Source organism: Callospermophilus lateralis, chromosome 18, assembly GCF_048772815.1.
Source record: "Callospermophilus lateralis isolate mCalLat2 chromosome 18, mCalLat2.hap1, whole genome shotgun sequence".
Lineage (NCBI taxonomy): Eukaryota > Metazoa > Chordata > Mammalia > Rodentia > Sciuridae > Callospermophilus > Callospermophilus lateralis.
The window spans coordinates 41,161,745-41,176,363 of record NC_135322.1 but is presented as its reverse complement, the minus strand read 5'-3'; the positions used below and the strand labels follow the sequence as shown (position 1 = coordinate 41,176,363).

Here is a 14,619-nt window from a genome sequence, read left to right as displayed (position 1 = left end):
AGGACGAGGCCAGGTGCAGAGGTTACCTGGAGAGGTGAACGCTGCGCCCACATGGAAGGATCAGCGCCTCCACGGCGCCCCCTACAGGGGCTCAGGGGAAGGGCGTCTCCCACCATGACCAGCAGGGGGAGCCGCGGCCGGCCCTGGGCCGCTGGTGAGCAGAGGGACCAGCGAGTCTTCGCCAGAAACCAGACCCAGCTCTGCCCCTTCCTGCCCCAGGGCTGAATGGGCACCTCTGACCACCCACAGCTGCTACCTACCAGCCCCCACGCCCACCCCTGCCCCTGCACGAATCCTCCCGCGGTTCTGGGACGGCACTGCTGTTGGGTGAACAGTTGGGACTTAAGTGACTTGCCCAGGAATGCTCCAGGCTGGGGGCTTTTCTTGCCTGGTCAGGACCATAGTGACTGGTGCCCATACAGACAAATGCCGGTGGCTTGGCCTTCTGACCACCAGCTGGCCCAGCGACCACACTGCCTGCCGACAGCCGTCCTCGTCCTGTGGGGAGCCACGTCTGACCCCAGCAACACATGCAGTCATCTGCCACAGAGAGGCCGGGCCACCAGAGGCAGGCGAGGAGGCTGAGTTTGGAAGAAATCAGGAGGGCTTCCCGGAAGAGGCAGTTTGGGCCTGAGGTTTGGGGGCAGCACTGCAGCACGAGGGGACCTAGAAGGATCTCATGTCCTCCCGGACCAGCACTCCCTGCACCACTGTGGCCCTGATGTAAGGTCCCCTGTGTCCCAGCCCGAGGGACCAGCCCGAGGGACCAGCCCGACTTCGGGGCCTCATGGCTGCAGTCACATTGCAGACGGGTTTGTCACCTTGCCCTGGTGGCATCACATGGCCATTTGAGAAAAAGGACATGAGAGTATTTTAGGGAAGGGCTGCTGTTTCCTGGGCTGTGATTTTAGGGCTTGGCTCTGTCCTCTGTAAGCCTTCAGGTTCCTCAGACCAGCGGAAGGAAACCCAGCATCCGGGGACCGGCCAGATCCCTCCCAGACCACCTCCTTCCTTCTGTCTGCCACCCCCTACCACCCCCCTCTAACCTCAGGCCAAATGTCACTTCTTCTAGGCAGCCTCCTCCCAGCATCCCCTGCGACGTTCATCCACCATGAACTTGAAGTTCACAGATCACTTTGAGAATCGGCTCTAAATTCTCCATTTGATGATGGTTGTATCTGAGGCCCAGAGAGAGCCAGTGATTTCCTGAGGTCACACAGCAAGCTAGGGTGGAGCTGACTAGAATTCACGTGTATCTCTCGGGCCCACTGACCTTCAACGTGAGTCACGATTGTCTGGAGACTGGACCCCAGGAGAGGGCAGGACCATTTGCATCAGCCCGCCTGAATTGGCCTTTGAGAGCAACAGAGGCAGGCCAGGAGTGAGGTCCCTGTCACTGAAGGATTCAAACACACACAGGGAGGGTCGCCCCTGACACTTTGTGGCTCATTCCATTCCACTCTGGTTATTTGAGTAGCCACTCCTAAGAGGACAGCTCTGCCCCCATCAACACTTCAGATTTGACAAGGAGGGGCCCCTGGACTCCTTCAACCCACCCCGAGTGGAATGGACTCTGGAGCCAGGCTACCTGAGTTCCAATCTCAGCCCTGCACTTATGGCTGTGTGTGCTTGGACTGGTTACTCACTGTCTCTGGGCTCATTTTCCTCACCTGTATTGAGGAATAAAAATGAAGCCTACCTCAAGGGTCATTGTGGCAAAGAGCCTAGGACATGCCGTTGCCACAGGCGTCGGAGAAACAGCTCTGTATACTTTCTGAGCGGCTCGTGACCCAGCCCTGGACCTCCCTCCCGCTCCCCTGCCCTGACCCCACCTCCACCAGTGGCCAGCTCAGCTCCAGGTCACCTCAAGGGGAAACTCGGAGCACAAAGCCTGCTTTCCGGAAGTACAACGGCAACGCGGAAACCCCACCCAGAAAATTCCCTGCTCACAGCCCTGGACCCACGTCTGCAGAACCCCGAGGCAAGACCGCTGGGCTCCAGACGAAGATTCCAGATGGGGCACAGCGAGGGTGCTGTCCACTTAGCATCCCCTTTGTCCCCTACCAGTCCCACCCACAGGTGGCTGCCACCCAGCCAGTCCACCCAAAGGGCACGGGCAGTGTCCACGATGGAGCCCCCAGTGTCCCCAGCAGGGCTTTCCAGTGCCCAGTCACCACCCTGGGTGTCCACCACCTGGCTCAGCCAGGAACGAGGGGGCCTGGGCCCTGGAGACCAAATACCAGAACCAGGGGCTCGCAGTGGGCCACAGGGGCCTGCCCACCTGGGCTCTGGAGGTGAGGGGGGCGGAGCTGGCCAGACCCCACCTTTAGGAGTCTCAGTGCGAAGCCCCAGCCTGCAGCAGGCCCTGGCCCCCCCCACAGCCCTGGCCAGAGCTGAGAAGGGGCCACAGCAGCACACCCCAGTGATCACAATGCTGGGACATCGTGGCGTCCACCCGGCGGCAGGGCCTCCTGGCTGACCATCTCACAGCCTGGAAACAGGCCAGGGAAGGACGGGCCAGCACTGGTAGAGGTCCCAGAGGTGCGTGGCCCCTGGGATTTGGGGGTCTCCCCAAAGACGAGGGGAGGGCGGGGGGAGCTGGTGGATCACAGGCAACGTAGAAGCGTCCAGTCTGGAGAGGGTGCCGTGGCCGAGCCCCAGGGGAGCCCCGGCCCCCCAGCTCCTCTTCCGGAGCAGCTGCCCTTGACCTCGGGCCTTCCGTAAACATGAATAAGAACAGAACGAGCTGATCCGCCCGACCCGGTGACACAGTGGGGACCCATCGCAGGGTCTCCGAGGGCCTAGCCGGGCGGACGAAGCCAGGGCCTGCCAAAGCCAGTCGCCCATTCCACGGCCAGCTGCTGGGGAGAAGGCCACGCGTGCACGGCGGGCAGAGGCCTGGGCTCACTTTCTCCCCCGGGCCCTGACTCACTTCCCCGGCCATCCTGTGCGGAGCCACGCGTCACCCTGGCTCTGCCGGAGCTCCTGGAAAACGCATTTCCTCGTGGCAGTGGAGGGGACAGGACCTGGTTAACCCTTCCCTGGGGCGCCTCTGACACCTCCAGGCTGGGAGACTCCCTCCTGGGCCCGACCCTGCTCCTGCCCGTGGGCCCCCCGCGGTCACGGGTCACCCCAGGCCTGGGCTCAGGCATCCCCTGCCTGGAAGCCCACCCTCCCTGGGTGCCTTTGCCCGTCTCTGAGAGGCCGTCCCAGGAAGCCGCACGTCCCCTGGTGGGCCCAGGCCACACTCACCGCACTCGGCGCCCACCCACTCAGGGCTCCCCCAGAGCTGCCCAAGCTGTGGGCCAGGCCCAGGAACGGGCTGGAGCGCAGACCCTCAGGCCCCTGCCGTCCAGGGTGGGCTCCAGAGCCGGCCTCTAGAACGCAGCCCACTGACTTGCCACGGGCTTGGGAACCATGGGACGGTGACTGTGTCAGAGGGCAGAGGGGACTTCAGCACCGGTGGCTGAAGGTCAAGGCGGCTCCCAAGGTGCCGCTTCCCCACCCATGACAAGGACCTGCCATCGTGCAGGGTACCATTTAGCCAGGTGCTGGGCACTTGACTGGCCTCCCCCAGGATAGTGGGGGGGGGGAACAGGGTGTGGGACAGGGGCCAAGAAGACAGGAAGGAGGAGTCCTGGTCACTCTCCGGGTTGAGCTGGCCTTCACTCCCTGGGGCCCCTCCCAGGGACCTTCATGGTGGGGAGGGCAGAAGAGGCCCAGCCCAGCTGTGAGCCACTCCAGCCCCGGTCCTCAGCTGCCCCCCAGCCCAGGGCTGGCTGGAGCCCAGGGAGGATGGGACAGGAGGGATGTGGCCCAGGGCAGGGGCAGGCGAGGATGGCACTTCAGGGCGTGACACACACTGTGGCGTGCCCGAGTGTGCACTGCAGATATGCAGGAGGCAAGGAGAGGCCTGGGGTGGGGGCGAGTTAGCTCCGCAGAGGGACAGGGGGGCGGCAGGGTGGGGGTTCCTGCAGGTGCTTCCTGCAGGTGGGTGGGAGGGGCGTGCTCAGAGGACCCTCCTTCCAGCGGTTTCCAAGTTCTGTTATGAGAGGAAACCGCCTTGGGAACACCACACAGCCACCAGCCCCAGGAGATGCCGTTACAGCCAGGTGGGACCCAGGCCACGCCCTGGGCCGCCCACCTGGGGCACCTAGAGGCACCTACTAGCACTGCTCGCAGCGCTGAACCCCTCTCCCCGACACCGTGACCTATTTCACCAGTGGGTGTGAAGCCCAAGCTCCTGAGCCCCAGAGTCCCAGCCCTTAACCAAGAAGGGCACCAAGGGACAGAGACGAAACACCTGGAAGGCTGGGGCTGCCCGAGGCCCCCACAAGCCCAGGCAGAGGCCACACCCCTGCAGCAGCCAACCCAGGAGGCACCTGTGGCCCAGCCAAGCCCCTGGGCCTCAACTCCCTCTGCATGCCCAGAAGGGCCCTGGGCCCTGCCACCCACGAAGAGAGGACCCGCCAGGGAAGGGACTCCTGGAGAGCCGCTGTCCCAGGCTGCCACCCAGCAGCCCCTTCACCTGCACTGAGGCCTGAGAGAGGCCCCGGCCTGCGGGGCTCCCCTCCAAGCCTTCGCATGCCCTGGTCCCCTCCCTGTGATGCAGCTTGTGGCACGCCCGTGAGGGTCCCCGTGCCCAGGGCCTCAGCCCTCCACATCCTCTGAGGCCGCATGGTGGCCAGCGGGACGGCAGAGAGCAGGAGGGCCTACCAGGGTGGGTCCGCTGTGGCGAAAGGACCCTGGAGTCCCCCAGGAGGAGAGGGGGACGGCAGCCCCCTGGGCAGGGGCTCACTGGGCTGCAGGCCCCGCACCCCGTGGCTCAGCCTCCACCGCGGCCAGAGGACCTCTCAGTAACTGAAACCGCGCTATCGGCATCTCCATCCCCAGACAAGGAAACCCAAGTCCAAAGAGGGGAAGTCGCAGCCACGGCCACACGGCAGCAGGAGCGGGCCGCGATTCCACCACGGCATTCAGCCACCATGGCCCAGTGTCCCCGGCCCGTGGGACAGGGGCACCTCTTCAGCTGTCATTAACCCGAAGAACAAGCTCCGGGAGTCCTGACGGCACACAGATAGAAGCCTTCCGACACCGTCCCCAACGGCCAGCCCCTCCCTCAGTCCCTCTGAGCTGCCCAGGGGCCATTAGCTCTCCGAGCTGACCTGCAGGAGCCAGTGGGCGGCCGGGCTCCCTAGGGCTGCTCGTCGCCAGCCCTGACACTTCCAGGCGAGAGGTCCCCCGTGAGCCGGGGGACGTCCAGGCCCCTCTTACCTCCCACTGCCAGGCCTGTCCCCAGTGAGCCATTCCATTACAGGGTGCCATGGCCAGCTGGGTCCCTGGCCTCACCTCAGGGGGCTGAAGCACTCAGCAGAACGTCGGAGGGGGTGGGGACGGTGGGGACGCAGGAGCTCTGAGGAGCCAAGACTCGAGGCCTCTTGAATTTTGAAGTTGATGGAAGAAGACTTAGAACCCAAGGAGGGGAAGACCTGGGGAAAGACCAGCCAGGGGCCCCTGAAGGAGCCCGCCGAGGGACAGGGCTCGGCACGGGGGTTTCACCTGCTGGTGGCAGTCCCCGTCAGCTGCATGCTCCTGGAGCAACCCAAAGCCAGGCAGAGGCTGGTGGCCAAGTCTCCAAGACCTGGCCCCATCCACGGAGCAGCTGTGGCCAGCGTCCTGGACGCACAGGAGGCAGGAGTTAGAGGCACTAGGTCCAGACTAGCTCTGTGGCCACCTGGCCTGTGTCTTTGGACCAGCCTGTCCCCCTCTGGCTGCGGTTTCCTCGCTATCAAGTAGGTGACCATGACCCTTGTCCCCTGCCTGCCATCTCGGTGGCCCAAGACCCTCTCACCATTGAGCAGGCTTCAGGACCCCTCAAGTGAGTCCCGCTTACCTCCAAGCTGGCAGCAGAGAGGGTGCTGGGCCACCTCCCCCACCCTGACCAGACTCTGGCCAGACTCTCTGCCCGCTCAACTCGCAGCCCGGCTCCTCCATCTGGCCGAAGTTCCCCTTCCCCGTCATCGCTGCCCAAAGCCAGGCCCACAAGGTCAGCCCAGTTACCTCCCCGCTGGCTTCTGAGAGCTGCAGCTCCACTCCCCCCGCCAGCCAGGCAAAATGCCCATCTTTGGAGCGAAGGATCCTCAGAGTTCCCAAGGGCAGCCACCAACCCTCCCTTTCTCCCCGCTTCCTCCTCCAGGTCCCAGATTTCTGGTTCAAGGGCAGACAGGACAAAGCTACCCTCCCTTCTAAGGCCAAAGCCAGGGCCCAGGTGTGCCTGAGGCCCCTCCAGGAAGACCATTAGAGACACTGCAGGACTCTGTGCAGCTACAGCACAGCCTGGGGACCCTCCAGATGCCCCTTGCACCCCACAGGGCGCTCACCACCTCCAGTTACACCGTCACTGCCAGAGAGGCTCTTTAGACACACTAGACGGGCCAGGCATGGGCACATTCCCATAATCCCAGCAACAGGGGAGGCTGAGGCAGGAGGATTGCAAGTTCAAGGCTAGCCTCGGCAACTTAGTGAGACCTTGTCTTAAAATAAACAATCAACAGGGCTGGGGATGTGGCTCAGAGGTAAAGCACCCTGGGTTCAATCCCCGGTACCAAAACAAAACAAAAAACAAAAGCAAAACACAGGAAACGCTAGACAGACCAAGGGGAAGGGAAGGGGAGAGAAGGCGGAAGAATTGAGGAATACATTCGACCAAAGCATGTAGGTGCATGGACGACCACCGTCTGTGCATTCCAACACCACATGGAAGCAGAATGCACCGATTTAAAAAGCAAAAAGTAGATAGAAGGAGGAGCCATAGGGAAGGGGACGGGGGTCGGGGAGGGATGAGGAAGGGGAAGAGGAAATACTAGGACCGGAGTGATAACAAATGCTACGTTATAAGCATTTGTGACGATGTCAAAATGAACCCCGCAATGATGTAGACCTCCAACGCACTCATAAAAAATTAAAATCAAAATATAAATAAAAGTGCATAAAATGGGGATCCTGTTTTTTTTTTTTTTTAAAGAACACTAACCGATTTTTTTAAAGAACGGCAAACAAAGATGGGATTTGAAGCTCTTTCCACGCGGGAACACATCCAGTCCTCCTAGCCTCTGCTGCCAACGTCAGGATGCTCACCCAACAAATGGCACAGAAGGGAAACGACCTGTGCAGGTGGCGCGGCTGGGGAGCCGCCAAGTGGGAAGGGAACCCAGGCCGGCTCCAGAACCGCGTTCTGAATTTGGAGTCCGCTTCCCCTAGAACTTACCTGTTAGGCAGGGCTCCTCTGGAAGTCACCGTCAAACGTGCTAGACAGTGTCCCCCACACTGTCCCAGGTCAGGGGCTGTGGGAGCTTGCCCAGGTGACCGTGGATCCCAGCCCTGCTGGAGGGCTCCTGTCTCCGGTGACACTTGCAGACCTCTCAGCCCTGGACACCCCCTGCCGCTTCCCAGAGGCTTATCTTGGCCGCCCAGGCCCCTGGTTTGTGGAGGGGAGGGGTGGGGCGCCCAACGACCACTTCCTCCAGATCTCGGCTGCTCTAATTGACCATATTTTCTGAGAGTACCTTGGGGGCTGCGCCCTAGCCCTAGGGAGCGTCCCCAGCACCACCCCAGCCCCCGCAGCAACACCACCCCCACCTATTAGCACATGGTCAATGAAGGGGCTGGGGGGACTGGAGGGGGAGAAGAAAGAAGGGGGAAGGGGGAGGGGAAGCAGAAGGGGAGGGAGGGAGGAGAGAGGAGCCAGCCCTACCTGGTTCCTGCTGAGGACAAAGTGCACTAAGATGCACAAGGACCCGTTCCAGGGAGGCTTGCCTGGCCTGCAGGAGCGGACTGTCAGAGCCGGGGACAGTTTCTCCAAGTTCAAGAGGCAGCGGGAAGCTGAGCCACCAAGCTGAGCCACCCCGGCGGCGGCCCCTTCACCCGAGCCAGCGGCAAACAAAGGGGGCGGCCAGGGAAGATGGGGCTGAGAAGCCCCAGCCGCCCGCGCGCCAGTCAGGGAGAAGGGGCGCAGGTGACAGCAGCCCCTGGCAACCGTTCCCCTGGCAACCATTGGCAGCTGCGGGGACGACGTCACGCTTGGCTCCTCTCCTGCCTTGCCGCGCGGGCTCCCCGACTGTTCCCGAGTCCCTCCGTGCCCGGGCTGTCTGGCCAGGAGGGAGCTGGCAGGAGGAAGGGCAGCAAGATATGGGGCGCACGGGGACGGGGCGGGGGGCACACCTGCTGTCCAGAGGGGACCACAGAGAGCCCCATCTCAGCCTCCCAAGTAGCGGGGACTACAGCTGTGCACCACCAGCTCAACAAACACTGACTTGAAAGTCAAATCTCTCTAGAACCCAATGGGGGGCTAACCCAAGAAAGGCTGCCCCCCCACCCGGTGACCAAATTAGAAGCTGGAGAGGGGTGACCAGCCTGTGGCCCTGGCCTCCAGTCAGGCTGGATAGTCCCTAACCTCCACCTTTGACTGTCATGCTCCACACTACCCTGAACACTTCCGAGGGTCCACCTCCTCCAGGAAGCCGTCCTGGGTTGCCATGACACACCAAGAACCCTCCTTCTGAGTTCCCCTGGAGCCAGGGGCCCCTCCGGGCTTTCCAGGTCTCCCTGGAGGTCAGGAGTGATCTGGACCCTCTTTTCCAGTCTGGGAGGGAGCAGAGCAGAGGTGGAAGTTTCTGAAAAGGCTACTGGTGCCCATCCCTGCCCAGGGCTTTATGGAGACCCGCCTCCACGGCTTTGCAAGGAGAGCCCCGTGGAATGCATCTTACAGGTGGAGAAACTGAGTCCCAGGGGTACGGAATTCAGACAGAGATCTCCCGCGGGACGGGAGGACGTCAAGCACAAGGATCCACCGGGTGCTGGACCGACCCCCTCCTTCTGCATCGAGCGCACATTCAAACTTTATTTGATCACCTCTAACGCCAGGGAGCTCACTTCCTCCCAAGAGCGCGTATCCCTTGGGCTTCTAAGAAGTCCTTTCCATCCTCTGAGTCAAAGGGAAAAGACTCCCAGTACCCGGGGGGAGGGGATGGAGAACGGGGCAGGACACAGACAGACCAGCAGCAGGTCAGGGGACAGCCGGCCGAGGATCCCGGGTCCCAGCCCCGTAGCTGCAGGTATTTTCCCACAGCACAAGTGGGAGCCCCTGGGGGAAGAGACCCCAGGGGGCGGCGGGGCTGGCGCAGGCCATGGGAAAGGCAGCAGGGGCCCGGCCCCGGGCTAGGCCGCCTCCGAAACTGCCCTGTGTGGACCCGAGCCAGGAGGCGGCCGGTCCGGAGGCTGCCATTGTCTCCCTGCCGCCAGAGCCGGGCACTATTTTCAGGCAGGAGGAAGAGGGAAAGAAAGGAGCTGCTGTCTCGGGGGACCTTAGCCGCCCGCCCGGAAGGTTCCAGGGCCTGCCGGGCTGAGAAGGCGGCCTCTGTTGGATCAAAGGACCCGTCCGTGCCTCAAAGAGGCTGGCAGGGGCTGTGACTCAGGCACCCGGGGGGAGGGCACCCTGGCCTTCTATACACACTTGGCACTCACTGCAGAGAGACAGGGCACAGCATCCCCAGGCCCACCACTGTCCCTGAACACCCCCACACACACACTTATCACCAGGGAAGTCCTGCAGCTCATTGCAGCCCAGAGCCAGAGAGGCGAAGAGCTACTTCCTCACTTAGCTCCTGATTGGAGTGGAGGTGGGGAGCAGAACCGTGTGCCTCATTTGATGTGAGATGATATAGACAGGGGCCCCACTGCGGTCCTCTCACCTTCCAAGGGCCACCTCTCCCTTCCTTGCATTGGCTAGCTCTGGCTGTTTGGGACTCCTCTGACATACCCCAGGACCTTTACATGTGCTTCACCCCCTCCCCCCTCCCTGGCAACACAGCACATTCTTTCTAGGACCCTTTCTGTGACTGACCCCATCTCAGCCTTAACTCAAATACCTTCCATGACCACCAAACCAAACTGATCTTCTATTTCCATCAGGGTCTTGCTTGTCACCTCCTTCAGTACCTTTAGAGCACCCAGCCCTGACTGAAGTGGCCCTGTGATGTGCTCCCTAGTTCCCCGCCTCTCAGTCTTGCCTGTCTTGCCCCCACTGCTGCCTCCAGTCCCACAGCAGCTGCCCCGTCCGTGACTGCTAGCTGAGTGAATTAACAAACACGACAGAGCCGGGGCTTGACGCCAGGCCGGGCAGCCTCCATCTTCCCAGTAGAACATGATTCCTTATACTCTAGATCCAAGTTCAAAAGCGCCACTTGGGACCGGGTTGGATGGTGTATGCCTGTCATCCCAGTGACTCGGGAGGCTGAGGCAGGAGGATCACAAGTTGGAGGCCAGCCTCAGCAACTCAGACTCAAAACTGTATTTTGAGACTCTGGGGTGTAGCTCAGTGGTACAGCGCTTGCGTGGGTTCCCCCCCCCCCAATACTGTAGAGAATTTTGAAGAAGTCCATTCCTTGCAGGGGCCACTGAACTATCCCCGCTCCCTGCCTCTGCCTTGGTCAGGACACACACACCTCTGCCAGGTGCTTGGCCAGAGAGAGGCCCCAGAGAAGGTGCAGGCCTGACTCTGGGAAGGGATCTGAGTCCAGGCTCACTCTCCCCCCTGCCAGCTGGGCACTGAAGGCCCTGAGAAGTCCCGCAGCACGGAAGCCCCGCCAGGCGCTTCCCCAACCACTGGGACCACACGCTGGCTCAAGGTTTCTGGAGCAGACAACGTCCGGGTCCCACCTGCTCCTGTGAGCACCAAGCCTCCGGGTTTCTCCCTACAGCCCTCGAAGGCCCACTCCTAGGGCCCAAGCCAACGATGCCCAGGAAGGAAACTCACCAACGAGGGCAGGTCACCAAGCCACTGGCGCAAATGCTAAGCCTCCCCCAGGGCTCTTGCAGGCCACCGGGTGGGGCAAGGAGTCGGTGATGGGGTACGGGGGGCCTAGGGACCTCCGGCAGGATGCTTCCAAGGACCAGCCCACAGAGAAGCCAGTGGGAGCCCGGCACGGCAGGGAAACACATGCCAGCACAGCCCCGTGACATGCCCCTGACCGCGAAGTCCCCAGGCCGCCCTGCAGGACGTGCTCTTGTCCCTTCTGCACCAAGGAAAACAGTCTGAGCCAGGGGAGCTCCCCGCCTGGGGACACGGAGCCGGCAACGCTGGACGCGAACCCAACCCCGTGCACTCCTCTGCCGTCACCCCACCTGGCACCCCCTTGGCACGGCCACCTTACAGAGGTGGATGCGGAGACCCAGGGAGGCCGCACCATGGTCCCCAGGCCCCTCAGCCCAGGAACTGCTGGGCTCTTTGAAGACACTACTGTCCTCCTGACTCTAGTTCCCCAAGCCCAGGGGACGACAGGACAGAGACAGATGCCTGTCTGCGTTGACACCCACTGGAGGGTCTCCATGGACACGCACTGGTCGCCCTCCCGCCAGGCCTGGGAATGGGTCCCACTCCCACTACCCTGCTCAGGGACCAAGGCCCAGGCAGCTGAGGCACTGGGGACCTGCCACGGGCCCCCAGGAGGGCACACGGAAGCAGAGCCCCTGGAGGTGTGGCGGGCAGAGCCGGGCCCAGGAGGAACAGCTCTGGGTTAAACCTGCACGAGGCTCAACCAGCCCTGCCCACTGCCAAGGGGTCCCATGCAGGTGTGTGTGTGCGGGGAGCACCGGGGTCAGGAACAGCCACCAGCTCCGGCCAGGTGGAGACAAGAAGCCAGGGACTCTGGTGACTAAGCTGGTGGCTATGCACCTTCCAGCCCGCCAGGCCCGCCGGCCTCACCCTGGCCCTCTGCGGGAATCCTGGGTTACTCAGGCGCTAACAGGAGCCTCCTAGAGATGGAATTGGGTGGCACTAATGGGCCAGTTCCTGTTTGGTGACCGGCAGGGCCGTGGAGAGATTTCTCAATGGAGACACCACCTGCCCACAAACATCACCTGCGCCACCAGAACCTCCCAGGGGCTGCTGAGCACTGAGGTACCAGGGAGGCCACGGGAACGGGAGCCCCTCCTGGCCTTGGATGGAAGGAGCCTCATGACTCCCACGTCCCTCTACAACGTCCCCAGAGCCTTGAGCTCCTGTCGGGGGCGCACCACGTTCAGTGGTACCAAGGGAATGAGTCCAGGCCCAGCAGAAGAGACCTGGGTGCTGGTCCCTGCAGCCTCTGATGGCCCAGGGTCCCTGGGACCTGCTCATCGGCTGTGAAACCTGAATAAAGACTCAAATCTTAGGAGCACCTGAGGTTGAATAAGGGTCTTTGTGGGCAGTCACGTGGAGGCACCAGGCTGGGGACTGGGGGTGAGTCCCCTCCACCGAGCTGCCTGGCCCATGCCCAGACAGTGACATAGCAGAGGGGCAGTCAGCCGAGGCACAGGGCCGATGGTGACTCAGCTGCCCAGCCAGCCTCTGTGTCCACCCCTGCATTGGTCTCAAGATGGGTCTGAGCAGCTGTCCCCTGCCACGAGGTCAGACACCCAGGTGCCAGCCATAGAGCCACACCCAGAGGTGCAGACTCCTCCGAGGATGCAGGAAGGTGGACGTAATGTGGCCCCAGGAGTCAGGGGAAGCCAGTCCAGCAGAGAAGTGACCTCAGAACGCTGCTCAGCCCCAGGAGGCCAGCCCAACACGATCCAGGCCTCTCCCCGGGCGCAGGACGGTGGCCAAGCAGGTCAGCCTGTCCCACTGTGCTCCTTTAAGAGTTGTCCTTGGCCAGGCGCTGTCCCCTCCCTTTGCCAGCATTCTGAATTCTCACCTGAATGACAGCGGCAGAGCCACCTTCCTTCCTCCTGAAAGAACCCGGAACACCCGGACCTCCAGATACCAGCAGAACCCCCCCACCCCGGGCTCTGCAGCCCGAGCATGCCCCGGCACAAAGCAGGTAAATTGCTGTGAGGTCTGACCTGCAGAAAATCACAGGTCTGTCTGCAGGAGGGAACTCGCCCCAGGCAGTTAGGGTCGACTGCAGCGTTCCCACCAGGAAAAAACACAGAGGAGCCCAGCCACCAAACCCTGCTCAGCGCGCAGCCTGCCTGCCCACGTCTCCTCTCTGTCCCCATGAGAGCCCCTGCATGTGCCTGGGTCCCTCCCCAGGAGGCAGCATCCCGGATGACAGCCCCTCCGTGCTCCAAGGAGCAGTCTTGACACACACGGTCTCTCCGCGCCGACGCTCATCTCCAGGGAACTGGCTTTCAAGGGCCATCAGTGGATCCAGGTCCAGTAACCGGATCTCAGGGCCTGGGAGCAGAAGCGAGCCCCGGGCTGGACCACGCCCCTGACCAGCACAGCAAGACTCCTGGGATGGGAGTGTGCCCAGGAGTGGGCTCTCTGGGGATCGGCACCTTCCCCAGCGACCTGGGGAGAGGATGGAGCTGTCGGACTGGGATAAAATCTCTGCTGCTCCCTACAAGAAGGACTCCGTGCAAGAAGGCTGCAGTGACAATGACAACAGCCTCCACTGTGTGCCAGGCACAATACTGAACACGTGAAATCCAGGGGCTGCCTTAACCCCCTCAAGACAATCACCATTGTAATTTTAAAGCTCAGAAAAGTGAAACACAGAGAGGTCAATACACCTGTCTAGGTTCACACAGCTGGTGGAGCTGGGACAGAACCAGTCACGTCCCTAACCGCCCAGGGGGCCACTGAGCTGGAAGCTGGAGAAGCAAGGGTCTGAGCTGAGGTGGGGGTCCAAATGGCATAACCTCTGTAATGTGGGGCTGTCCCCGTTCATGCCCACAGGGTCTCACTTAGATATAGAGATGCCGTGATCTTCCTCTGCACTGAACGGCCTTCATGATGAGGCTTCAAGGAAGTGACCCCTTGCTCACAGTCACCGGTCAAGGACTCGAACCTGTTTTCTAAGTCAACCTCCAAGCAAGGCTTATGCAGACTCCCGAGTCCACATATCCTAATAATTTCACACTCTGCACCATGTCACCTGAGTTCCAGCAACGACCCTGCTGGGGTGCGGGGGGCTACTATGTCCATTTTCAGGCAGGGAAACTGAGGCCCAGAGAAGTTGTGCCGTCTTTTTTTTTTTTTCTTTTTTGGTACGGGGCACTTAACACCACACCCCCGCCTCTGCATTGTTTATTTTGAGACGGGGTCTGGGGCCTCCCTAAGTTCCTAAGGCTGGCCTTGAACCTGGGATCCTCCTGCCTCAGCCTCCTGAGTTGCCAGGGTTACAGGCCTGCGCCACTGAGCCGGGAAAGCTGTGACTTCGAGGAAGTGACCCCTTGCTCAGAGTCACCGGTCAAGGACTCGAACCTGGTTCTAAGTCAACCTCCAAGCGAGGCTTATGCAGACCGGCATCTCCAGCGCCCTTCCCCTTCCCCCTCGGAGGCCCTGAGAGTCCAGGAGGGGGACACCATGAGGAGGAGGAGGAGGACCGGGGAGAGAGGGGGTCTGAGATGCTGTGGAGGTGGCCTTGCGGCTCCTCTGGGCTCGTTGTGGAGTTAAAGGGGCCCCGAGTCTGGGAGCCATTCCCTGCAGAACCACTGGCTCTTCAAGGGGCTGAGCGGGGCTGGACAGTAGCCTGTCACCCTGCCCATTCGCGGCTGCCGCAGGGCCTGTGCACTGTGCTGGGAGCTCTGCCAGCTCCTCGGGCCTCGGTTCCTCTCTGCTGCCCAGAGCCACCAAGT

At 61.9% G+C, this 14,619-nt stretch overlaps 1 protein-coding gene across 3 annotated transcripts in view; it reads right to left on the bottom strand.

The window, feature by feature from the left end:
• Adgrg1 (adhesion G protein-coupled receptor G1) overlaps positions 1 to 14,619 on the bottom strand; it is a 30,845-nt gene that overhangs the window by 12,379 nt on the left and 3,847 nt on the right. Inside the window, exon 1 of one of the 3 annotated variants that reach the window (XM_076837433.2) lies at positions 5,894 to 6,299. The exons of the other annotated variants lie outside the window; for them this stretch is intronic. The gene's annotated coding sequence lies outside the window, so the exon portion shown is untranslated. Of the gene's footprint in view, positions 1 to 5,893; positions 6,300 to 14,619 lie in introns of those variants that run through there. 3 annotated transcript variants of the gene reach the window in all.